This window comes from Kogia breviceps, chromosome 11 (genome assembly GCF_026419965.1).
Source record: "Kogia breviceps isolate mKogBre1 chromosome 11, mKogBre1 haplotype 1, whole genome shotgun sequence".
NCBI classification, from domain to species: Eukaryota; Metazoa; Chordata; class Mammalia; order Artiodactyla; family Physeteridae; genus Kogia; species Kogia breviceps.
The window spans coordinates 91241230-91267866 of record NC_081320.1 but is presented as its reverse complement, the minus strand read 5'-3'; the positions used below and the strand labels follow the sequence as shown (position 1 = coordinate 91267866).

The window sequence follows — 26637 nt, the reverse complement described above, 5'->3', positions numbered from 1 at the left end:
AAATGTAGTGCTAGAGGGATGTACATAGTACTGCGTGGGCTTTGAGCGAGTAATGAACTGTCATTGAGAGCAGGGATGTGAGGGAATGAGGCACAGAGGAGGAGGTATGTGAGCTGCATCTGGAAGGAAGAGATTTCACCAGGTGCTCAACTGGAGAAACAGAGCATGGAGTTGGAAGAAAATTCTACGCATGGGGGTTGGCATATGCAAAAGAGCGGCGACCTGAAACCTTAATATATACTTGTGCCAGTTAATGAGGAAAAACTACCATGAGCTTTGGGCTGACCAATTGCCAGGTGCCCCAGGAACCAGTCTTTCAGTTCCACAGAGCAACAAGACAGGACCAGACAGAAGAATGAATGGATTGGAGCTGCTAGGCTGCAGGCCTAGAACTTACCTGTTTCATCACTGTCAATGCTCCCGTCTCTGAATCACCCCCTTCAGGGCAATGGGGGCAAGAATAGAGAAGTTGAAATAACCAAGGGTATCAGAAGCACAGACATTTTCATACTGAAGCAAATTATAGGCTGACTGCATTACAGGGGGTCAGATTTGCTGCTTTGCTTTTGGCAAATCCGTAAGAGGAAATGAAACTCTTATGGACTGAAAAGATGGAGATCAGCTTAAAAAAAGCTTTGGCTTTTCTCAAGCCACAGAGCATACAGCTGAGAATCTGAGGGTGAAGAGCTGGTAGGAGATGAAGCTAGAGACATAAGCAAAAAGAAGAAGACTGCACATTCAATGCTAAAGAGCGTGGACTCGACTCTGCACTACTGAGACCTTTCAAAGACTTTTAAGCAGGGAATTGGCATCACCACGTTTGTGTTTCAGAAAGATTACCTTGGCTTCAGTGCAGCCGAATGGAGATGAGGGTAAGACTGGAATCAATGAAATGAGACTTCTTAGTGTTGTTTATATAATCCAGGCAAGATACAACTGATAGCTAAATAAGCCACAAGGACTTTGAATGTTTGGGGTGAGCATGAAGAAAACACGGGTGACTCTAAAAGTTTCTGTACCGGGAAACTACATTCAAATTAGTGTCGTCCACTGCGCTAAGGAACACAGGAAGAAGAACATGTCTGGGCAGAAACATGTGTAGGGAGATGAGACCAGACAGTCATGTTGATTTGAGACTCATGGGGTATCCAGGCGGGGAAGCCCAAATATCCAGAGTTGTACACATGTGTCTGGTGCACCAGAAAAGAAATGTGGACGAAGACAGAGATTAGGGAGACTTAGAATGATGGGGTGGTGAGAAAGCCAGAGGAGGAGGAACTCTCCAGCAGGACATCACGGTGAGAAAAACAGCAGGGAAGAACACAAAGTGGGTGGTACCCCAAAGTCAGGAGGAGTTAGCTTTAACATTGTGGGTGTGGTCAAAAGTATTAAGGACAGAAGCAAGGACAAGAAGGTTACAGCTGGAGAAGTCTCTTTTGGCAACTCCAAGGTTATTGCTGATTTTGGCTTGGGCAGTTTTAGTCAGGTGATGAGGATATGAGAGCTGGATTAAAGTTAACTGAGGCCTGAACAGGAAGGGAGCAGGCAACCAAGAGGGGAGGGAAATGATGTAGCTGTGGTAGCTGCAGTAGGTGCTGGGCTGCAGAAGAGACTGGTGAACCTTTTGTGTCCTCTTTTCTTTTTAAGATGAAAGAGACTTGTGCATATTATCAGATGTGTATATTGTCTTATTTGTGTGTTTCATCAGGTGAGGCTTTAGAGAGAGCCAAGTTCTGCAGGAGCACATACGTCCAGAGCACAAGCAGGGAGGCTTCTCTTCACATGGGAGAGAAGGAAGAGTAGGATGGCTGTGTGCATTTGTAGATGAGTTTAACAGGGTGGGAGACATAAGGCTGAGGGATGTCCAGCCTAATTTCCTCTATTTTCTAAATTGGTCACAAGCTGGCCATCAAATAATAGTCTTCCATTTTATCCTGATCTTATAAAGTAAGGATCACAAAATATCACAGAAGCCTTTGCAATTTATTTTTTATCCAATTGTACCTGAGGAGCCCTCATCAAGAATAGCAGGTTGGTGACAGTAAGTAAAACAAACATTTCAGGTATTTGGGGAAAGCAAAACTTCATGCCCGTGTGCACGTGCACACACACACAACTCTAAGACACGGGCAGAAATGACAAGAGCCATAATTAAATGATAAGAACTGCTGACCTCTACCAAAAATGAATCTGACCAAAGCAAAGCAGCTCCCAATCAGGCTGAGCCTTAGCCTGGAGCTCTCTCCAAAACTCTTTCCTTAGCAGGAAATAAGTAATAATCATAATGATAAAAAGTGGTTCAAATTCAATAAAAAATGGACCAGTAGAGTCTCTCCTGGGCAGGAAGTGTGTCTTCTCCATTTCCTTGTTCCCAGGGGCAACCAGAAATGAAATGTACTTTATTAATGTTTGTTCACTGAAGAATGAATAATTTATAAAACTAGTTTTTCAGTAACTCTGCCAAGGTAACGATAAGGTCTATTTAAGTGAAGAAGTGGCCAGATAAGTCAGAAATATCAGAAGCTAGGTGGAGCAAATAAGGTGAGGGGAGAGTTAACAGTGGCTACAGAGTTTCGCACATTGGGACACGCTGAGGGACATTATTTCCCCTCATCAAATTCCCAGTGACTTAAGAGGCAACTTAACTCGATTTTTTTTAACATCTTTATTGGAGTATAATTGCTTTACAATGGTGTGTTAGTTTCTGCTTTACAACAAAGTGAATCAATTATACATATACATGTGTTCCCGTATCTCTTCCGTCTTGCGTCTCCCTCCCTCCCTCCCACCTTCCCTATCCCATGCCTCTAGCTGGTCACAAAGCACCGAGCTGATCTCCCTGTGCTATGCGGCTGCTTCCCACTAGCTATCTATTTTACATTTGGTAGTGTATATATGTCCATGCCACTCTCTCACTTCGTCCCAGCTTACCCTTCCCTCTCCCTGTGTCCTCAAGTCCATTCTCTAGCAGGTCTGTGTTTTATTCCCGTCCTACCCCTAGTCTCTTCATGACATTTTTTTTTCTTAGATTCCATATATATATGTTAGCATACGGTATTTGTTTTTCTCCTTCTGACTTACTTCACTCTGTATGACAGACTCCAGGTCCATCCACCTCACTACAAATAGATCAATTTCGTTTCTTTTTATGGCTGAGTAATATTCCATTGTATAGATGTGCCACACTTGAGCGTTTGCATCCTTTGTCTTTGGAAGCTCTGAGTGTGTCCCACGTATCAGAGGTGACCCTTTGGGGCAGTGGTTCAGCCACCTCCATCTGAAAGTCTCCCCAAGGGGTCATTCCTGCCTCACAATCTTACCTGTGGCAAAATACAACCCAGTTTGATTTTGCATTTAATCATGAGAATGCCTGAAGGCATGCAAATGGTAGGCATTCAATAAAGATAGACTATGTTTATTATTAACTTAGGGAGTAGTTTAATTGTATTTTCTGTTCAGGCAAAATAAAGATAGTTTTCATTATCTTTTGCTTTGGTTACCTATGTTTCTGCACAAGATTTGTTTATAATGAATTTTTTTTCTTAGAATGTAAATTGCCTCTCTTAATTATTTTTATAACAACTTAAAAGGATAGAGTAGTAGGCATCTTTTAAGGAGTTCTCCTACGCTGTGAGCAAAAGACACCCTATTTCCCTGGAACTTTCTACCCCATTCATAAACGTGGGCTGCTTACAATCAGTTCACATGGAAAACCCTCTCCCCACGGACAAGGGCGACTGGGCTGGGGGTGGACGCCTCCTACAAACTGGGTAGATTCCAGTCCATTTTTTAGAATTTTGGAGTTGTGGACAGAGACTTCAACCCCAGTGTAGTCTGGTGTCTGGAACGGAGACGCTGTAAACCTCAAAGCTATGGGGCAGGCGCCTCCTGCCACCTCCACTGAGTCACAGGGAAAGGCAGTCAGCAGGGAGAGAAAAGAGAAGTTCAGCGAGAAGCAGGCATGAGAGACAGGGAGAGTCCTTCTCAGCTTTCGTTTACTCCATTCCTAGTTCCAGAGGACCGTGTCCCTTCTTGTTATTTAGCAGGCTTTTACCTGCAACCACAGAACCCTAGAAAATACAGAGCTAGTGGCTCTAACTCTACTCAGCCGCCCGCATAGGGTTTCCCAATGCCTGGCACACGTTTCCCTTATTATCAGCAGAAATTTCTTTAAACTCATTCCCTCCCAACAGATAACAATATTAACCAAAAAGGACTTCATTACCCGAACAGTTTCATTCTGAGGAGGAAAGGAAGCCTTAAAAGTTTTGGCAGAATATATTCTGACAATGAAATTACATCAGACTTTTGGACGGAATTCAACTTGGGCCTGAACGTCTGCTGCAGAGTTTCCATTGTGTGTGTGTGTATGTGTGTTTGCATGCTCAAAGCCACGTGCAATTCCTGTTATATATAATAGGGCCCTGGCTTACCTGAAGTGGACATCTGCAGTGTGAGCCAGGAAAATCAACAGACTCAGTTGTCAAACTATCAACACAGTTCAGCATATCAACCAAATGCATATATTTCCTTAGCTCGGAGAATTGATATTTGGGGACATTTTCCAGCCTAAGATTGTTAAAACACTCCAAATATGTCCTGTGTGGTTCACAAAATCCAAGGAGGTAGTAACATTCTATGAAGCCAGCTCAAATCCTTCTAGCAAAGGCAAGCTTGTTACCTTATAATGCAGCTCACTTCCTTAAGTGAGACAGTACACTGCCTTCCAATAACATTGTCTAATTAATAAATCTAGAAACTCTAAACAATAAACCCATAGGTTTTTAAGAATTAAAGTTAACTGTTTTATCAAAATTGTTTCTGGAGCAAAATCCAAAAACAGGAACTCTGAAAGCATTGATTTAATGAGTACTTGTGTAATTATTTATTCACTATGCCTCCTTCATAAGACTGTATTGACAGACCGCATGTCTCTCTTTCTTTCTTTTAGCAGCAAATCAAAAATTAAATGTTATAGCCAAACATTTCAAGAGCAATTTATAAAAATCTCTTCTAATATATTTTACTGTAAGGGTATTGTATTAAATGCAGGATATTAATTCATTTTAACATATTTGATATGATGAGGAGATGGAGCCTTGAAAAATAAGACTATCCAGCCCTGAAGAGAGACTTTAAAACGTTCTGGGAAATGGGAGGTTCTATTCTTTGTTGATCAACAATGTCCATACAAATTGGTGTGACCTTCCGAAACCAATGCTGAATAAGAAGACAGAGGAATCAGAAGGATTTAGCCTGAGCTTTTTGTCCTGGCTAAGGGAAAATCCACCATATCCAGAAACAGGAAGCAAGGGGACCCCAGCTGTGTGTAGGCTGGCAAGGACCCTACAGGGAAGAGAGGAAGCCTGGCAAGGTGCCAGGCTTGAGAATTTACCACAATCCCTTACGACTGCTGCACAAGTTAAGTCTTACTACTGTTAAGGGGGTTGGTATTTTCCTCAGTTATTTATTTTTTTTATTGACACTTAAGGAAAATTCATTCAGGCAAATAATATTTATTTATTACGCCTACTACGTGCCAGATAACCTGCTAGATACTTCACATGATTTCTTCCCTCAGAGCATGTACAGTCTGAGAGGGTACAGAGTATAAGTAAACAAATAGTGCTACAGTCACAGATTGTGAGGACGTTCTGATGGTAATAAAACCAATGCCGGAATAGAAAACGGGCAGAGTGTCAGAGAAAACTCCTCCAAGGAAGAGGTACAGAAGCCTGAACGATGAGATGCAGTCAGCCATAATGAATGGGATTAAGTGTGGCCTGAACTGAGGGGCCATCTGGCTTGACAACTTCTGTTCTAGGACAAACGTAGGTGTTATTTTATCCACATTTTATAGATATGGAACAAAGGCTTAAGCAGGTACGTCACCTGCCCAATTCACTTTGTTAGTAAGTGTTACTGTCAGGATTTGAAGCCAGGATTGTCAGCTTCTAAACACCTGGTGTTTCCATGGCACAAGAGAAAAGGAAAGGATCTAGAAGAAAGTAATCAAGAGATGCCTTGTGGCAAAGGATGGTCTGGAGCAGCTTTGACAAGACTAGTATTTAATCATGACTAACACTGACGGAGTGGGAGTGCTTCTTAGGTACTGGGCGCTGTTCTAACAAAGCCCTCTTAAATGAGTGCTATCATTATCACTTACCGTAAATAAGTGAGGAAATTGAGGCACAGCCAGGAAAAGTAATTTTTTAAGGTTATGTAAATGGAAATTGTGGATCAGGAGTTAAGCCCAGTTCGTACCAGAGCCCATGCTCTCCACCGTGATGCAACACTTGCTTTAGTAAGTACCTACTAATAACTAGTCTATAGACTCGTCTCTTATACCAGGAGATCTTGCGAATCTATATTTTAGTCAACTCCAACCCGTCATGCCCAAGTGTGAACTTTAAGAGGATATTCCCTGAATCAAAAAATATGTCAGAGTTTGATAAAAGGATGCCAAGTAGCTCAGTATTCCCCATGTCTCTGCCTGACGCATCTGCCAAGAAGCTTCAGCCGAGAAATAAATCTTGGCCATGGCATTAATCAGCTCTAAGAAAAAAAATTTTCCAAATGTCATTTGTTTAGTCAGAGACTTGCAAGAAGACAACCTATTCCTCAGCAATGGGAATATTAGCATTCTCTGGTTTCTCTTTAGAGTTGAGATTTTCACCAAAATGAATCACAATTGCTCCATGAAAATTAATAATTCAACCACACTTATTAATAAATATTGATATCTCAACTTTTCTTAGAAACATAAAAGCATAACCCAGTTAATAAAAAGAGATTGTCAAGGGCAGAGGATGCAAAGGGCCCACATCAACAATCTAAGCAAAGGGGATTCTGAGGGGATACTCCCAGGGAAGTGGACAAGCACCTTCTTCTCCTATAAATGATTATATTCATAGTATCTGGGACCACGGATTTTAAACGACATTAACCATAATCACTAGGGCTCCAGAACAAAAGGGATGAATAATACCCAAGATGTGGAAAAGCATGGGGGAAAGAGTACCGTGCTGAAAGTCAGTAACAGCTGTGCAATAACCAGGCAAGTGACCTCAATCACTCCCCTGTGACCCCTCCCGCCACCTGCACCTGCTACCATCATCCTGAGACACTGTGTCTCTCTGAGAAATAAGGAGTTACACTAGATGTTCTCTGAGGACTCTTCCAGGGATAATACCATCTGAACTTCTATGGAAATTTATGTAGTAGAAACAGGATGGGAGGGATAGCATCAGGGAGGAGTGATGATGAAAAGGAATGCATGTCTTTGAAACAATTATTATTTTTATTCTCCATGAAATACAGGAGAAGAAAATTATGATACAATTCACACAGAGAATTGACAAAAGTGAGAACTCTTGTATGCACATGGTATGATGTCCCATATGATGGGACATACCATCATATGGGACATATGGACATATGGGACATAACCCAAGAAGTCCTTTCATCTTGTTTCCTTGACCTACACATTATGAGTAAGCCCCTGTGCACTGCCATGAATGGGCTAATTCAGTCCCAGCCAACCTTCTGTTTTGCTCTGCACTCTTCCCTTAGTCATGTTGGACTTGTTAAATATAAATAAAGTGGAACGTTGGGACTGGAACACTTCCGTCCACGAAATGTTTCATTATTTCTATCTGCCTTCAGTCCCCACCCCCTGCTCCCATAATTAGTTCCATAAAATCATTGCCTTGTTGTAGACTACATTTTGTCCATTTCATAAAGTTCTAGAACAGCTGAGATTTTTAAGAAACATTCTTAGTACCAAAATACATTTAGAAGATTCATTAATAAAAATAAAGAGCGTAAACAGCATATAAATCATAACATTCCTAGGAAGCTTCAAATTGCAAAATCCTTTCCCTTAATAAGTTCTTACTATGTTTTACTTCTTTATCCTAGAAGTAGAAATTCTGGAGGGTAGCTTCCCAGATTTTCTGCTCCAATGAGATGCTAAGTCTTGGAAGTTGTCAGAAAAATTTTCTCAGTACCACTGCAGCCCAACTATTATCTTTTCTTAGACAACTTTATTACTTGTCATATTATTTTTTCTTGAAAACTTTAAAAATATAAAAAAGCAGATAGTATGCATTACTATACTGTATAACCACTTCCCATCTACCCATCACCAGCCTTGATAATTATTGCCTTGGTTTGAGCTGCTGTAACAAATTAACATATACTGGTGGCTTAAACAACAAACATTTATTTCTCACAAGCTTTCTTATGTCCCTTCTATTAAGGCATTAGGACTAATCCCATTAATGAGGGATCTACCCTCATCACCTAAGTACATCCCAAAGGCCCCAACTACTAATACTATCACCTTAGGAGTTAGAATTTTAGCAAATGAATTTGGGGGGGGGACACAAACATTCAGTCCATGATAATTATAAATCTTGTTTTTTCATCTCATCTTTTCCCTCCACCTCTTCTATATTAGTGTGAAGCAAATTTCAGATGTTCTATCATTTCAGTCTTAAAAATTTTAGATCGTATCTCTAAAAGAAAAGGATTACCATAAAACTTAACCACAATACCATTATCATACTATAAAACATTAACAGTTCCTTAATATTATCAAATATTCTCAGTGTTCAAAATTTCAGTTGTCTTATAAATGTCATAAATTTATTTTACAGTTTGTTTGCAAAAGGATCCAATTTAGAGCCACATATTGTGAATCAGTGATATAACTTTTAAACCTCTTTTTATAGGTTTCTCTTCCATATCTTTCTTGTAATTTGTCTTTGGAATAAACCAAGTCATTTATCCTGTAGACTCACCTGTCCATATTTTGCTGATTGCTTCCCTATGGTTAGTTTAACATGTTCCTCTCTTATCTGATTTTCTTGTAAATTAGTATTTGGATTCAAAGACTTATTCAGAATGCATATCCATTTTATGGTAAAACTATTTCATAGATACAGACTCCCTGACTTCAGATTATATTACAAAGCTAGAGTAATTAAACAGTATGATAATAACACAGAAACAGAAATATAGATGAATGGAACAGGATAGCAAGCCCAGAAATAAACTCACACACCTATGGTCAACTAATCTCTGACAAAGGAGGCAAGAACATGTAATGGAGAAAAGACAGTCTCTTCAATAATTGGTGCTGGGAAAACCGGACAGCTACATGGAAAGAAAAGGAAATTAGAACACTCCCTAACACCATAAACAAAAATAAAATTGAAATGGCTCAAAGACCTAAATGTAAAGCTGGCCACTATAAAACTCTTAGAGGAAAGCATAGGCAGAACACCCTTTGACATAAATCACAGCAAGATTTTTTTGATCCACTTCCTAGAGTAATGAAAATAAAAGCAAAAATAAACAAATGGGACCCAATTAAACTTAAAATCTTCTGCACAGCAAAGGAAACCTTATACAAAACAAAAAGACAACCCACAGACTGGGAGAAAATATTTGTAAATGAGGTGACCGACAAGGGACTGATCTCCAAAATATGCAAACAACTCATGTAGCTCTATGTCAAAAAAACGAACAACCCAATCAAAAAATGGGTAGAAGATCTAAATAGATATTTCTCCAAAGAAGACATACAGATGACCAAAAGGCATATGAAACGATGCTCAACATCACTAATTATCAGAAAAATGCAAATCAAAACTACAATGAGGTATCTCCTCACACCATTTAGAATGGTCATCATCAAAAAATCTACAAACAATAAATACTGGAGAGGGTGTGGAGAAAGGGGAACCTTCCTACACTGTTGGTGGGAATGTACATTGGTACCACCACTATGGAGAACAGAATGGAGGTTCCTTGGAAAACTAAAAATAGAACTACCATATGATCCAGCAATCTCACTCCTGGGAAGATATCTGGAGAAAGCCATAATCCAAAAGAATACATGTACCCCAATGTTCATTGCAGCACTGTTTACAACAACCAAGACATGGAAGCAACCTAAATGTCCATCAACAGAAGAATGGATAAAGATGTGGTACATATATACAATGGAATATTACTCAGCCATAAAAAAGAATGAAATAATGCCATTTGCAGCTACACGGATGGACCTAGAGATTATCACACTAAATATCAAAGACAAATATTGTATGCTAGCGCTTATATGTGGAATCTAAAAAAAAATGGTACAAATGAACTTACCTACAGAACAGAAATAGAGTCACAGATGTAGAAAACAAACTGATGGCTACTGGAGGGAAAGGCAGGGGAAGGATAAATTGGAAGATTGGGATTGACATATACACACTACTATATATAAAATAGATAACTAATAAGGACCTGCTGTATAGCACAGGGAACTCTACTCAGTACTCTGTAATGGCCTATATGGAAAAAGAATCTAAAAAAGAGTAGATATATGTATATGTATAACTTATTCACTTAGTACAGCAAAAACTAATACAACATTGTAAATCAACTATACGCCAGTAAAAAGTAAAGAAAAAAAAAACTATTCCATAGTTAGAAGTGTTTTCTTCCACTAGGAGGAATATAATTATTGTTATCTCCTCCAATGGTTAGCAGCCATTGATGTGTAATTTCTAGTTCCATTAACTATGGCATTAGTTCATCATGCATTAGCTGGAGGAAGCACAAAGAGAAACTTCCTTTCATCTACTGCTTGGTTGCCCAGTGGTGTAGTTTATATAGGAAAGGCAGGATGGATGTTTTACTCTTTTCCTTTCTTTAGTCAAGATTCTGATGCCACCAGAAATTCTTTCTAGGGAGAATCTAATGATTTCTCCTTGTGGTTGCTGTCTTGATTCTTTCCTTTGCTGTTTCACTTTTTTGCATATATCAGAAAGTCATTTTCTATCCTCATTAAGCCATGCAAATCACCTTTGCTAAATCATTCCCAAATCCCTTTCCTTTTCTATTGAATCCCCGTGTTATTATTATATGCCTGTATCACAGTCTTGTTTTATAGTGTTGGTATTAGAAATAGAGACCAAACAGCATTTTCCCCTATTCTTTCAATTCTAAGACATTATAATATAAATATTACTAAAAATGAGAGACTATGGAAGAATACAGTCCCCAAGATATTCAAAGTAAACAGGATTATGCAGGCTATGTGTCTACCTCACATTGCAGAAATACTCAGTGTAGCCTCTCCATTTCGTTTGTCCGAAGCAAAGAAACTGTGATCTCTGTCTTTAAAAGAAGTAGAATTTATTATATTTAATAGAATAGAACATAAAACAATGGGACTACTTTGCATATCATCTGTGACAAGCAGCGGCCCTATGTTTTGGTTGGCATTACTGACCTCCTGAATGCTTCCTCTGCCATTACTGTGAAGGCGCCCACAGTCAGTTGTCCATCATCCAGGACGGAGACAGAATTGGTATCAGAATGAACTCACGGGAAGTGTTTTAACTTAAGCCTACTTTATAGTTTCAGGTTACATTATTCTGTGACTTGAAACTGTCACTGCCATTTAAAGTCCTAGTATTCTCACCTGTAAAGTGAGAAATAATGCATGTATCAAACGATATTCTCAAGATTAAATGAGATAGTATAGTATAATGCCATCTGTATTTACCGAGTGTTGCCATCACATAGCAACTGCAAATACTCTTGCACTCCTAGCTTGTAAAAAAGTACAAGTGTCAGAAAGCAGGTAAAATATTCACTTTCTTTTACTCTTTAGCATCCAATGAGTATAATAATCACTCACTTTACTAAAACAGACTCTAAAATCTCTCCTAAAGAGAAAAGTACCTATGCTGCAGGCTCCTCCCACAGATTGTCCACTTCCTGAAGAGAAGCATTCTCTTCATCTTTGCGTCCTGACAAAAGGCACCTGACACATGCCACATGCTCAGTAAATAGCTTTGAACTGAACTGATCTAGCCTTAATGACAATATCAGCAATGCATCACTAAGTAACAGCATTTGAGTTGTGTAAAACTGTTTTCCTTAGAAGTTCATGAGAGTTCTAGAAGACATGGTATGGGTCCATGCTCTATTTCACGTGGATAACATAGAGCCGGTACTCAAACACTGCCAGCTGTTGCTCTGAGAGCTTCCACAAATTATCTCTCCCCCTCCCACCCTGTTTCCAGCACACAGGAATCTAACATTCTTCTACCTGCCCTCAATCGGTCAGAATGCTTCATCTGCTCTACCTCTAAGTTCAAGGCCATAAAAATCTGGTCAGTTAGATGACTTATTTCCCCAACTTTATCATAAAATTCGGAGCCAATTAATCTTGGTTACGCCTTTATCCAGTGCATTTATTAATAGCTCCCCTTTCACTTTCAAAAATGCTCTAACTTTGTCATTCTAGTGACAAGCAACTGGTGAGACATGACCTATGTCTTGTTGGCATCCCAGAGTGAAAAATGTACTCTCAAAAGACGTTTGTTGGTTGAAACAAAAACAGTACTTTGCGAGCCAATCTAATAAGAGGCAGAGGGGGTTCCTGTCTCTGTATTTTCCCTCAGCTCTCCTCTGAAGGGAATATCTTCTCCAAAAGACTTTATTTTGGACATATTAATAATGCTTCCCTTACTCTTAAATAATTGATGGGTTGAAAAATATCAATCAGAAGAAAAAGAGTGATGCATTGCGTGAAGGAAAACTGAGTATTTTGGTAAAAACGTGAAAGCTGCATTAATGACTGTCCAAACCTCCCTAAGGGGCTTTATCAGCGCTTTCACAGCAAGAGTTTTCATTCCCTTTGTCACCAGGACCAATAAATCTCTGTCATGTAACTGGTCCAACTGATTATTCAAGACTGACACTAAGTTTCTTTTGGAAATTGGCGCCTTGGTCAACTTGTGCTAGGAGACACAAGGTGGGGACACTGTCTCAGAAGAGAATGAAGAGCACAGTAAGACACTGGGCAGGGAAGTTCTCTAAATTAGTTGGCCTTGACCACAGTTACATGGAGGAAAGTATATTTCCTAAAGCCCATTGGCCTGTTTTTAGCCCTTGTGAGGGATCTAAAAGGATACCTTTCTCTGGCATAGATACTCCTCAATGAGGTGTCAAGGAGATACTCAGTCAAGCCAAGAATCCATTGCAGGTAATTTCATTTTCACCACAAACATCAGCCATGTTAACTAAAACTCTGATATTCAAAGTATAAGAACATTGTCATTAACAACATAACAAAATGTATTCTTTATATAGTCTAATATGAATGGTTCTCATCTGGGAGTGATTTCCCATCAAGGGATATGTAACAATGTCTGGAGACATTTTTGAATGCCATGACTGGGACTGTTGGCATCTAGTAGTCAGAGGCCAGATATGCTGCTAAATAGCCTATAATGCATTAGAAACTAACACACCATTGTAAAGCAATTATACTCCAGTAAAGATGTTTAAAAATATATATCCTATAATACAAAAGACAGTCCTTACACCAAAGAATTATTCCATGCAAAATGTCAATAACATCACTGCTGAGAAATCCTGGTCTTTATTGATCAAAAAATATATTTCTGAGACGGACAATTTACTTCTTCATTCAATAGCCAGTTATTAAGAAACTAAGAATTAGCACAAAGTTTGTCCTAGATTCTGAGATTAGAGATAGATATGGCACAGTCCTGAGAGATCCTGATCCTATTCTGGCAATTTGGTGGCTTAGAGATCCCAAAACCCTCTTGTAATACAATTATAAAAATTCTCAATGTACTACTAAGAATACTCTTATAAAAGAAGGAATGAGGCTATAAGAAAAGAAAAAAAGGAATTCTGCTCCTGTCAAGAAGTCAAAACATTGAGACCAAGAAAGTAAGCACACACTGCACCACCTCTCATCCTGGGAATTAATGCAATTCCATGGACTGGAGCTTCTGCATACTAGGGAAAGTTTGCTTTTCCAACCATATCATTTCATATATTACAGAAAATAAAATTTAGTCAAAAAGAAGAAAATTTTACCATAAATATGAAAACAAATAGAAATGAATATATAATCAAATACATAATCATATGTCAAACTACTAACAAAACCCACAAATAAGCAATTCAGGAGGTTCTGAAAACAAAAAACTAAACTCTACATTCTTAATAGGATTATTTTAAGAGCAAGATAATTTAAAAATCTTAAATAATATCAGTAATTTTATTTCTGTGAGCAGAAATATCAGCATTTTTTAATATTAAAACTATTTTATGTTTTGCAGATAAAAGTTGCTCAGGAAATAAAAATATATGTTGTAAGTAATAGAAAATTAGACAATATGTTAATGCTATTAGGCATAAAATTTTCAGTGTAAGAGAATAAAACAAAAATGTAAAATTAAAAGAAGTTAAGAAAGGGTGTATAAGGAGAACTTGAACTAGGAAAATGAAAATGAACACACGATCTTTAAAAATACCTTTCTTAGTACTTTCAATTGACAGAACCTGGACGCCATGACACCCCAACAGTGCTAAGTACAAAGATGTTATTTTATCAGGGCCTGGAACCGGAGCCACAAATAGGAGAGAAAACTAAAACTGAGGTGCCTGTATGAGTTGAGACCCCGGAGGGAAGAGATGTCCAGAGAGAACTGGAGTCACAGAGAGGCCACCACTGTTGGAAGAGGCCTAGTAAGAGGGAGGCATGCCCTGGCTTTACTGCTCCCTTGGCCCTCCAGTCTTTTAATAGTGCCTCATACTGGCTGAACTTACCTGGAGGCCAGTTGGTAAGGAAGCCTGGGAAATTGAGTTCACTATGATGGTGACCAGATCAGAGCAAAGTTTGGTTGGAGAAGGAACATGATGAGCACAATAATACTTGTAAAGAAAATAGAGAAGGAGAAAGAGAGTGAAAGAATAAGAAATAAATCTGTCTCCATTGGAAGTAATGCTTACATCAACTCCTTACTCTGAAATTAGGAGAAAAGGGAATTACAAGCATTTATTCTGTCTTCATAGGAGAACCTGCATTTTATCCCCAATTTTAAAGCTCTTCTTTAGCAAAAGAATGCCAGCTAAATAAAGAAGGAACTCAATAAAACTAATCAATTATCATTTAGCTACATTCAATGAATATTTGATTCAGGCAAGCATCGTAAACGAATGTTAAAATCACTATAGCTGCAAAAACGTTGAGGAACAGAATTTTTGCACAGTGCCAAACAGTACAGAATATGTGCTCTTTGCGAAAGGAAAAATATTCTTTAATAATGGAGAAATACTAATGTCATGATAATAACTATGTGACAGTCACCACCTTAACCACACGATCACATTCAGCATCACTGATAACAGCACAGCCTCAGTCTGTGTGCTCCCTGAAATGATGTAATGTGCAGTACAAAACATTGACTTTGGAATATTATTGCCAAGAATATTTAACCTGGATCCTGAAACCTTTAGGAATAACATCTGGTTTATAGGAAATACAGGGATAGAAGAATAAGCTAACCACCATAAGGAAACAATCAGGTAAATCCAGAAAATGGGATATTCAATTAAAAATTAGTCACTAAGCACCTAAAAAAAGGGAAAAAAAATTAAAAACTGATTAGATATAAGTAGAAAATCCATCATTAGATATATGTATGTTATATACACCCATAAGAACAATAAAAAAGTTTAAATGAACTGAATCCAATTGAAAGACATAAATTATTAGACCCTAAAACATAAAGAAATGGAAATGTTGAAATAGCCAGATTTAAAAGGATGGAATGTAAAAGTTGATGTAGCTACATTAATATCAAACAAAATATACCATATAGTAAAAAGTATTAATAGAATTAAAAAGAGGTTACTTCAGAATGATAAAATTCAGTTCACTAGGAGGATAAAACAATTCTAGATTTTTATGCATAAAAAGAATAGTCTCAAAGTGTATAAAGCAAAAATTAACAGCACTATAAAAGGAAATTATCTGGGGTATATATGACAAAATCCTCTCTTACTCTGGAATAATGAGCAGGAAAAAACTGACTAGACTAGATTTCAATATGCTTAACTAAATTGACCTAATGGACAACTGATGAATATTTTGCATTACTAATCCACCAACATTCATGAAAATTAACAATTTATAAGACCTTTAAGAAAATAAATATATATAAATTATAACATTAAAAGCATACAGTCTGGTGCTTGCTTCAGCAGGACATATACTAAAATTGGAACAAAACAGAGAAGACTAGCATGGCCTCTCTGTGCAAGGATGACATACAAATTCATGAAGCATTCCATGTTTTTGTATATTATGTGTTGTTCAGAGGTTGTATTATTAGGAGCAATTTTTAAAATTCTTTTAAAAAATCCCTTCGCATGTTCAAAAGCACTGAGCATTTTCTATGTGTCAATCTCTGTGCAAGTATTGAGAATGAGGGAAAAATGAATAAAATGGAATGCCTTAAAGCAAAAAAAAAGAGCATACAGTGTTTTCTGCTGAATACATCATTAAACAAAAATAAATAATATAAAGGTAACTAGAAAATGTGTTTTTAATTGTTTTAAGTTACAAATAATTCATGGGTTAAATAATACTAAATTATCAAGGAAATTGGAAAATACTTTAAACTGGAATATACATTATATTAAAGCTTGTGGGATGAAACTAAAGCAGTATTTTGAGGGACAATGATAGTTTTAAATGCCTAATATGAGAAAAGTGTTCATTAATGAGCTAAGAATTCATCTAAAACAGGTAGAAAAGGAAGAGCAAAATAAAACCAATAAAATAAAATAAAAATAATTTGAAAAAAAATATTTATCTGAAAAGACTAGTAAGTTAACAAATTAATAAGACAGATGAAGAAACAAAGAAAGAGGAGGTACAAAGATAGTATTATGAAAAAAGACAAAACTAAGACTCAGAAAATATATTTAAAAGATAATGAGGATACTCTATACAACTTTATAGCCAAAAATTTGAAAATGCAATTGAACTGCATAGACTCTCAAGTGAACAAAAAATAATACCTCAGAATAGTCAAAAAAAGAAATATAGAAAAATAGGTGGATCTATAAACAATAAAGGAATTAATTTACTATATAATTTCAAACAGTTATGCAAGAAAAGGCAAAAAGGTATAGATGTCTTTATGCATAAATTTTATAGAAGCAGACATTAACTATCTTATGCAATTTCTTTCACAGAATAGAAAAGCAAACAGCATCAAGATACACCTCAATTCATTTAGGAGGGTAGGAGGTATATTGATAATATTCCCTCCCACTCACCCAGGGGATGTACATGTTAATCCTAATTTCTAGTTATAAACTGGGACTTTAGTATTTAGAGAGATTCCATGGTGATAGGAGACACTGACAGCACAAGAACTCTTCCTTTCACCCTTGATATCTCATCATTCCTCCCATATGTAACTCCTATATATAGCCTCTAGCTCTGTGCTACTCACTGTCCATCACAATATTTTTGTCTTTAGGTCACTGATTTCTCATTTGGTTTCAAAACACAGTGATAAATACAGTGGAGTATTCTGTCAAATAACTAATCTTGGCATGTGAAGTCCCTGGTCCCAGTTTGAAACACTTGCTTTAAGTATAAGTTAAGAATCCTTAGAGAAAATCCTGAAATGAATGTATGTTGCAGAAAGAGCTAAGAAACGTATAATACAAACAATTAGGAACAGACTGTACACTCTATTTAGAAATTTTTTTCACCTAAAATATAATTTGAAGAACTGTTCATGTTACTAAGCTAGGTCTATTTCATGATGTATGAGCATAATGTTGACAACCATTTCATATTGTGAAATGTTTACATTGTGTCTGTACACATGATGTGTTAGTGCATGTATGTGTATGTGATTCCTTTATTATGCCCTTTCATGGGATTCTACACTTTTCTTTCAAGGAACCCATCGTGGTTTGTAATTATGTACTCTGGCTATCTGGTTTCTTATTCAATGTCAGTCTGCCCAAGGAAAGCAGTGTCGATGAGACAAGGAATTGTATTTGTTTTGTTCACTATTCTATAACCAACTCTTAGAACAGTGCCTAATACAAGGAGCTTATTTGAGTATTTTTAAATTAAATTTCTAAAAATGGAAACAATAGGTTAAAATACATTATGAGCACTTAAACTGTTAGTATAAAATTGCGTTCTAATAGGTTTATGCCAAGTTGAAGTTTAATAATATAGGATGAGTAAGCGATGTTTTAATTTTTATGTGATCTTTCTGTTCATGTACTTCGCTGATATTTCCATTGAGCTATTTTCCTTTTTGTATTGCTTCATAAGAGCTCTTTATATAATATAGATATTAATCTTTAGTTTATCATATATATTTGCAATCATTTTCTATTTTGTCCTTTCCACTCTAAAACTTGGCTTTTAACTATATTTATGGTAAATATTTTTGTAAAGTTCTTTAAATTCTAATGTAGTCAGATCTTTTTCTCCTCATGATTTTGAATTTTATATATATTTTAGGAAGCCTGTCTCTACGTAAGATTATAAAACAATATATTTTCTTCTAAATTGTTTGTTTTTTTTATATTTAGTTTTTGAACAATATTTATGTAAGAGATTAACATTTCTTCCACTAATTTTAAATGTGAAATTTTCCTGTAAATTACTATTATGTCATATTTACATGGGTCTGTTTTTGAACTATTTATTATGTTCTAGTTATCAAAATACTATTAATAGCATAAATTTATACAGCATTGTAATATCTAGTAAGATAGATGACCTATTGTTCTCTATGTTCAAAATTTCTTGTATATTCTTAGACTTTTTTTTATGTAAACTTCAAATTATTAATTTCCAAAAATATCCCTTTGAGAGGACATTGAATTTAGAATTTCATTTAGAAAGAACTGACATCTTTACAATATTTTCCAATGAAGAAAATGGAAACGAGAGCCAAATTAATTTAGTTAGATCTTATTTTATTTACTTCAATGACATTTTGTATTTTTCTCCTTATAGGATCTAAACTTTCTTGATTATCTGTATTCCTAAATGTTTTTGAGATTTTTACTTCTATTACAATCCAGATCTTTTATTTTCTCATTACATTTTGTAAATTGATTATTCACACCTCTGGTAGGTAAGACAGCTATTGATATTTTTTTAGGTTGATCTTGCATCCAATCTCTTCATTCTATAAAAGTTTTAATGGCTTAAGCAGATGAATCCATAATTTAATTTGGACCTAAATAGTTCATAATTTTTATGTTAGTATAAATGGTATTTTTATTTTTATTTTTCTCTTATTAATTTTTTTCCTTGTACTTGTAATGTTTGTTTCTATTTTCCTCTCCCTTCTCTGTTTGAATGTTTTGAATATTTCTGTTAACTGGATAAATACATTTAAGTATGTAAATTTCTTCTGAGTACTGCCTTGGCCGCAGCTTGAATTCTATTTGTTAAGAAACCCTAATAAAAACATTTAACAAAGCATCAGGCTGATAATTTAAATGACAACATAAACAAATCTGTTCATTTTCTGATTGCTCAGTTCAGCAGCTATTTCCAGTTACCTGCATTTCTGCTGTGTATCAGGTGCAGACATTGACATTTTAAAAAAATAAGGGCTATTATAATAATAGGTCATTACCCACAGGGATCTCATATTACTAGTTATCCTAGACCTTATATTTGATCCCATACTTCAATGCTGCAGGCTTAGAGCTCAGATTTGACACCAGACTACTCAGACTTGGAGCTTCCATTTGAGCAGCATATGGTCTGGGTGGACTCCCTGAACATGCTTTGGCTTCTTCCTCAGCATCTCGTCCATGATATCTTGACATTAGATCCTTGGCCCAATTCTAAAATTTTCTGTGCTACTCCTGTCTTCACTACAATTGCATTTAGTTATATCCTTGTGATTTAAACATAGAAAACGTGTTTAAGATGCAAAAACAAACAAGCAAAAAATCCCCACTGATTTCAAAGTTATCACCATGTTTAACTAGACTTTGCTAAGAAATAAACCTCAAGGTCTGCCAGAGGTTGTTTCTATACATACCTTCTCATACCCAAAGTTATGCAGCTTGCACAACTGAATCTAGCTCATTAAACCCCTCATTCACGTCATAACTCCTTCCTGTATAACAGACAGGAATTTCAGTCCTGAAGTTCTACTATATTTTTATTCAGTCTCTCTAGTCTCTCCCCCAGGTTTGTACTGTAAAAATATAATTCCCATTCTACAATCTAGTTCACTTACCTACTTTACTACTACTTTACTTGTACTTACTTTTTCTTTTAAGTTTTTAAAAAATATTCCTTTAGTAGTAAATTGTTATTTAAAAACATATTTGTGATGTCTGAATAATATTCCATTATATTACTGCACTCTTACTGAAGAACTGTTGTACTGTTTAGTATATCCTTTTAAATTTCCATGTAGGTTCATTTTTTTATGGATCTCTGATTAATACTCTGGGATACGTTACCTGAGGTGAAGACCGTAGGCAAAGCAGTATGGATATTTTAAGACTCAATCCAAATTACTACGTGCTATCATTAAAAGTTTACGCCATTTTCATCAACAACAATTAAATACATTATTTCCCTCATTATACTTTTTAAATCATTGACCTCTTTTTTATTTTTCTTCTGTTTAATGATTTAAAATAGTATAATTTTATTTAAATTTGCAACAGTAATGACTAATAATTTTGTTTTTGCTTGTGCTTATTATCAACTTGTATTTCACCTTTTAGAAATATTTCTTTACATACTTATTTTAGTTTTAGTGCTTTTCTTATTGGTTAATAAGAATGTTTCACAAAGAAAAGGTATCAACTCATCTTACATGTGATACAAATATTAATATATTAAAGTTTTAAATTTTAATGTAATCAAATATATCAGCCTTTGCCCTCATGATTTTCCTTCTTGTTTATATCCTTATAAAGTTCATGTTCTTTGCAAGATTAATTAACTATATATACAATATACATTTTACAGCTTATAATTTCACTTTTCTTAAACACTTTACACATTTAAAATTTACTTTTGGTGAATTATAGTTTGACAGTTTGCAGAGAAGTTTTCCCCTAAATCCAATTATTTTAACATAACGTATTGAATAATTTTCATAATACCCATAGGTTTGGGATTTCATAAATAACTTAATGAATCAAAATCGGTCACCTAGAAAAAAATTTTAGTATACACTTTGTAATTTTTCCAAATATATACCTGAAGAATGGGTAATTAAATATTTTTATAGATTCCTACGAGTATATTTGCTATTGTTTTCCAAAGTTCAATATTCCAAAGTTCAATATTCTCATAAAATGAGAAACACATACTTCCCAAAGTCTTTTTTTCCTGCATTTAGAATTCAAAACATAAGAGAAATTTATAGGATGTGCCTTCTGCTTTCTAATTCTCTAAAAGTACCTCCAGAAATGAGAATTTAAATGAGTAGTGGTTGAATTCTCAGTTCTCGATTCCCCACTTAAGAGTCTTGTATTTAATACATTTTGAATACATAATGCCAAAAATAGAATCATTCTAGCCATGACGGATTTATAACTTCAGCTTTTCTATAACCTGAATCATATCATGGAGATAAACAGTTGCAGATTTTTGCCTCTATGTAGTAGAGACTGAAAACAATGAACCAATCATATTTCTCATGTCAACTTCCACAAACCCTTTTCCATGCCACCTTCAGCACAGCAGCACACTGTCTTTAGAAGGTCAAGACTCTGATACAACCTGAAGTAAGTGATTAAGCCTCCGCCTCAGCCTCACTAGCACCGGTAGACCAAAAGAAAAACCACCTCATTTACTGATCTGAATAACTGTAGTTGTTTTAAGGTACATATTTTAAGTAAATTTTCCAAATGTGGAATACCAAGGTACATGCAATTAACTGTAAAAGATCATGTGAACGAGAAAGGGAAGAACTAAGCTTCAACCTGCTCTTTTTGGGTTAAGTTCTTTGCTTTTCCTCTAATCTAAGTTGTCTTAAGAGGACATATTTGGATAGACTTCAAGGTAAAAAATCTGAATGAGTTTGGGTTATTTAAAGTGTCCTTTGCCATCTAAATGATTATTTCGTAGTCTATAGAAAGGATGGCCTTAAATCCGATTGCATTCTACCATCGGTTTTGCAGGTCTCTCTTGAACTTTCATAACATGTTAAAGCATATGCACATGTAAGTTTCTGAGCTTCAAAGTTATTACATAAAAGGATCTTGCAAATTGAGTTTACATGACGTGACTATAAAGGAAAAGCTAAACTCATGAGGATGTCCAGTACATAGTCTGATATTGGCATCCTGGAGATTTCTGGATGCTGGAGGGAAGTTTGACCTTTTTTAATGGCTCATGTTCCATTCTCTGTCCTTCCATCATTGTCAATATCTTATGATATGTGAACGCACAAAGCCATGTTTTTCTTGTAGACTGATGAGTAGTTCAGTTGGGTTCCAAATTTCATGGACTGACGTCACACCAAGGAGCAAGCCAAGCACTCCAGGTCTCTGTAATTGCAGGCACGCTCAAGGGGGAAAGTGGTGGTCGCTGGCTAGTCCAATCCTAGTACATATTAAAAGCAGGAGAAGGAAGACTGGTGAAGTTGGCCAGAATCAAGTTTCACATATGTGGAATGAGGTTATATTTCTGGATTTTCATCTCTATACATCTCCTTGCCGCTTTTATCCTGAACCATAAATCCAGACTCCGACCTGATAACTTGACCTCGACTCGAGATTATGCCTTTTGCTGCTAGGGGGTTCAAATTTATCTGGACTGACCCTGAACCCTGACAGACTGAACTCCTTACCTACAAACCAATATAGTATCTTTATAATGATGATAAAAGTCAATCAGAATGCTATTTGTCTCCAAGAGAATCTCTTATGAACAATAAAATAGCACACAGATTGATTTGATCAATACTTTAGACTAGGATGAGCTTCCAGAGAGCTATACATTGCCTTTGGTCTTCTCATTTTTGTTCATCTTAAGGAAGATAAATCATATTCATTAAATTTGCTCTTCTAAACTGGATGGCATTATAAACTAGGGAGAAATGACCAAAAGAGGGAAATTGGAAATGGCTGGGTAGCAGTTGTAATCAAAACACACAGGATCCATCTCAGAAGAGGAAAATCAACCTCCTAGAAGAAAGTTTTTCTGTTTATTTGGCTACACTTCAAAGAGAAGTAATGCAAGTAGAGAAGACTCAGCAAGTGATGCTGATTAATCTACAATTTGCAGAGACAGACTACAAAAGTGGGAAGCCACAACCTGGAAGGGAAAGGCTAAACTGACTCCATTAAAGTCCACACTATCAGCCTTGATCCTTTGCTTTCCAAATCTTTAATACTTAGAAAATAGGGAAGCTTACATGTGAACAATTCAAGCAGCTGTTTTAGATATCCATTCCTTACTCAAGGTCACTAATATGGGCCCCAGGAAACAGTATGTCACCTTGCTGGTGACTGTCTATGTGACTTTGGGTAAGGTACTCATTCTCTGATCTGCTCATATCTTATCTGAATAAGTATAATAACTATTTCTACTCTGTAGGGTTATTTAAGAATTAGATAAGGAAATGCACGTAAAAAGCCTGAAGAAGTGTTTGTTGTGTAGTAAGTGTTCAATACATGTTAACACGTTTTAAAGCCTCTCACTGTCGTGGCCTCTCCCGTTGCGGAGCACAGGCTCCGGACGCGCAGGCTCAGCGGCCACGGCTCACGGGCCCAGCCGCGGATCTTCCCGGACCGGGGCACAAACCCGTGTCCCCTGCATCGGCAGGCGGACTCTCAACCACTGCGCCACCAGGGAAGCCCTAAAGTATTTTTTTTTTAATGTTAAGGTTAACATGTAGGCAAAAAATGATTGAGGCCTGCCAACTCAGGTCTAAAACTGTAAACTTAGCTACCAGGAAGGAGTGATGAGCTTGTGTCATAAGCAGGGAGGATTAGAAAACTAAGTCAGAGTACCTGCCCTCTAAACGTTCACCGTCTAAAGAAAACACAACAGTGTGAGGGAGTGTGTTGATTTCAATAACAGAAGCACACAATAAGTCAGGGATCCCCAACCCCCGGGCCATGGACCCATGGCCTGTTAGGAACCGGGCTGCACAGCAGGAGGTGAGCAGGAGGCGAGGGAGGGAAGCTTCATCTGTATTTACAGCCGCTCCCCATCCCTCGCATTACTGCCTGAGATCCGCCTCCTGTCAGATCAGTGGCGGCATCAGATTCTCACAGGAGCACGAACCCTACTGTGAACTGTGCACGCGAGGGATCTAGGGTGTGCGCTCCTTATGAGAATCTAACGCCTGATGACCTGAGGTGGAGCCGAGGCGGTGATGCCAGCGCAGGGAGGCGGCTGCAGATACAGATTATCGTTAGCAGAGAGGTGGGTCTGCACCGAGACCATCATAAATCAACTGCTTGCAGACTCATATCAAAACCCCATCAGTGAGTGGCCAGTGACAATTAAGCTGCCTCCGGTGGCAGGTTTTATAGTGGCAAGTGAGCTGAGGTACTTCAATTGCACAGCTGCGTCTGGTGGCAGCCTTTACGTCAGAATCCGACACTTATTCTACTCCATGCATAGCACACCCATTATTTTACTCACCGCTTCCATCCGCGCCTCTTTCCCGCACTGCGCACTCGTCTCAGTCACAGCTTTGGGAAGCCCACAAGCTAACTCTAGCCAGAATGAGTAAAAAGCAAACATCACTGGAGAGCTTCTGTGAAAAGGGGGAAAGACCCAATGATGAGACAGCAGCAGACTCTAAGACTGCCAACGAGAAGAAAGCTGCATTTAAAAGAAAATACCAAGAGTCCTATTTAAATTATGGGTTCATCGCAACAGGTGATTCACATTCTCCAAGCCCTCTTTGTATAATATGTGGCGACCGGCTAACCAACGAAGCCACGAAACCTTCAAAACTGCTTCGCCACATGGAGACCACGCACCCTCCATTAAAAGACAAGTCTTTGGAGTTTTTCAAAAGAAAAAGAATGTGAACACGAGGAACAGAAGCAATTACCGAAGGCCACCACTTCATCGCGTGTGTCTGCGCCGAGAGCATCACGCTTAGAGGCTGACCGCGCTGCTAAAGCTGAGAAGCCCTTTCCTGTTGGTGAAGAGATGATCCTGCCGGCTGCTAAGGACGTTTGTCGTGAACTTCTAGGAGAGGCTGCAGTTCAAAAGGTGGCACGTGTTCCTCTTCGGCTGGCACCAGAACTAGACGAACTGACGAAATAGCAGAGGATACTGAGGCACCGTCGTGAGAGGGGATTAAAGAGTCACCGTGGTGCCCGATCCAGGGCGACGAGCCTGCCGACGTTGACAGCAAGGCCACAGTGCTGGTTTTTGTGCGATATGTTTCTCAGGAGGATGTGAATGAGGATACATCACGTGCACTTTTGTTGTCAGCCAGCACCACAGCTGCAGAACTATTCAAGGCTTTGAATGATTACATATCAGGAAAACTGAATGGGTCCCTTTGTGTCGGTATAGGCACAGACGCAGCAGCTGCCATGACTGGACGGCTCTGTGGTTTCACTACTCGGGTCAAAGAGGTCGCTTCTGCGTGTGAATCTACACACTGTGTCACCCATACAGAAATGCTGGCTACCCGAAAAATGTCACCTGAACCTAACAACGTTCTGTAGGGTGTGATTCAAGTTATCGACCACATGAAAGTACATGCCCTTAACTCACATCTGTTCACGCAGCTCCGTGAGGAGATGGACACAGAGCACACACCTAGTCTCTTATACACAGAAGGGAGATGGCTTTCTGAAGGTAGATCACTGGCCAGAGGCTTTGAGTTATGAGAGCTGCTCCAGAGATTTCTTTCTGAAAAAGTGACCACTGGCAGCACATTTCAGTGACACGGAATGGGTCACAAAACTTGCTTATGTGTGTGACACATTCAACCTGCTCAGTGAACTCAACCTGTCACTTCAGGGGAGAACGATAACTGTATTCAAGTCGGCAGATAAAGTGGCTGCATTCAAAGCCAAACTGGACTTATGGGGGTGACGAGGGAACACTGTGATTTCTGACATGTTTCAAACATTAGCAGAGATTTTGAAAGAGACTGAGCCAGGGCCTTCCTTCTCCCAGCTGGTGCATGGTCACCTATCTCAGCTTTCAAAAGAGTTTGAGCATCACTTTCCAACCACAAAAGACCTCCAAACTGGGAAGGAACGGATCCGTGACCCATTTGTGAATAAGCCAGGTGAATCGGCTTTGTGCTAGAAGAGGATCAACTGCTTGAGATCACAAATGATGGTGGCCGTAAAAGTATGTCTGAGACAACTTCAAATCGCCACACATTCTGGATTAAAGTCAAGGCGGAATACCCTGAGATTGCCGCAAAAGCACTGGAAAGCCTGCTTCCGTTTCCAACATCCTATCTCTGTGAAGCAGGGTGTGTGTTCTGCAGTGACAGCCACCAAAATGATATTACGGGGACTGCCCTGGTGGTGCAGTGGTAAAGACTCTGCCTTCCATTGCAGGCGACCCAGGTTTGATCCCTGGTTGGGGAACTAAGATCCCACACGCTGCAGGGCAACTAAGCCAGCACGCCATAACTACTGAGCTCACTCACCTCAATGAGAGTGCCCACGTGCCACAAACTACAGAGCCTACATGCTCTGGAGCCCGCGCGCCACAACTAGAGAGAAGCCCATGCGCCACAACAAAAGAGATCCCGCAAGCCTCAATGAAGATTC

The 26637-nt window shown here is 37.8% G+C and overlaps 1 non-coding gene across 1 annotated transcript; it reads left to right on the top strand.

Annotated features, from left to right (window-relative positions):
* Positions 1 to 16082: 16082 nt before the first annotated feature.
* Positions 16083 to 16191, top strand: LOC131766054 (U6 spliceosomal RNA). The gene has a single exon (XR_009338356.1). It is a non-coding gene; the product is annotated as a U6 spliceosomal RNA (small nuclear RNA).
* The last annotated feature ends 10446 nt before the right edge of the window (positions 16192 to 26637 follow it).